The sequence below is a fragment of the Myotis lucifugus genome, unplaced genomic scaffold (assembly GCF_000147115.1).
Source record: "Myotis lucifugus unplaced genomic scaffold, Myoluc2.0 scaffold_322, whole genome shotgun sequence".
NCBI classification, from domain to species: Eukaryota; Metazoa; Chordata; class Mammalia; order Chiroptera; family Vespertilionidae; genus Myotis; species Myotis lucifugus.
The window spans coordinates 59749-60780 of NW_005871370.1; positions in this window are offsets into that span (position 1 = coordinate 59749).

The window sequence follows — 1032 nt, forward strand, 5'->3', positions numbered from 1 at the left end:
CGACACCCTCTGAGAAGCACCTGCCTGTGGACTTTGGCTCTGGAGGAGCCTGAGGTAGGAACTGAGCTCCCAGCCCAGGGGGTGGTGTTAGAGCCCCCCCGCCCCCCACTCCTCGTCAGCACCTGACACTGACTAGCCGCGTGCCCATAACGGGGTCATTTCTGGGCCCTGGGCCCTGTCTGTGAAAGACATGGAATAATTCTGGTTTCTCAGGTTCTGTCTAGTTCTACCATTCTGTCCTCAGCACTTCGTACAGGATTTTAATTTCAATCAAAGTCTCAAACGCATGAGTGGGGTGGGGGGGAACGGGGCAGAACCTCAGCACCTCTGAGATGGAAGACAGGACTCCCCCCTCCATTGACCACTCGTTGACTTCCAGATTGTCTGATTCCCATCTTTCTACCTACCCCACAGAGAGAAACTGAGTCCCAGGGAGTCTAGGCCAGGGTCCTGCCACCCTCCGGGGCACAGCTGGGCTAGGTCCAAACCCCTTGTCTTCCATTCAGGGGTTCCTCCCTTACCTACTGCACAGCTGGAAGCTGACGCTTGGGGCTGCCACCCACTCAGGAGAGGAGGCCCCTTCCTAATGCCCTGCTTCTGGCGGAGCCCTGGCTCTCGCTGCCCGGGGCTGCCTCTCTGTGAGACAGGGGTAGGGTCTCAGTGCACACACAGGAATGGGCCCAGGGGGAGGTTGGGGACTCATCTGGTTTCCCTGGGGAGATAGCCTCGTGTGCCTGTTGGAGACCTGGGTCCTGGGCTAAGGCCGCACGGCTCATGCTTCCTGGTTCTTACGCAGTTCTCTCCGAACTGATTACATGAGGGCGGGTGAGCAGCTGCTGGAGCGGCCACGGGTTCTCCTACAGGAGCTCCCCTCACCCCGCCACTTCAGAGACCCTCTCTCCAGCACGTGCACGAGCTGGAGCCTTCAGCTTTCTTCCAGCTCCGCCAAGGGCCAGGTTCTCGTGGTAGGAAGTGGAGACGGGGGGCACTGAATGGTTCTGGGGAGTCCTGCTTCCCGCACCCTGATCCTCG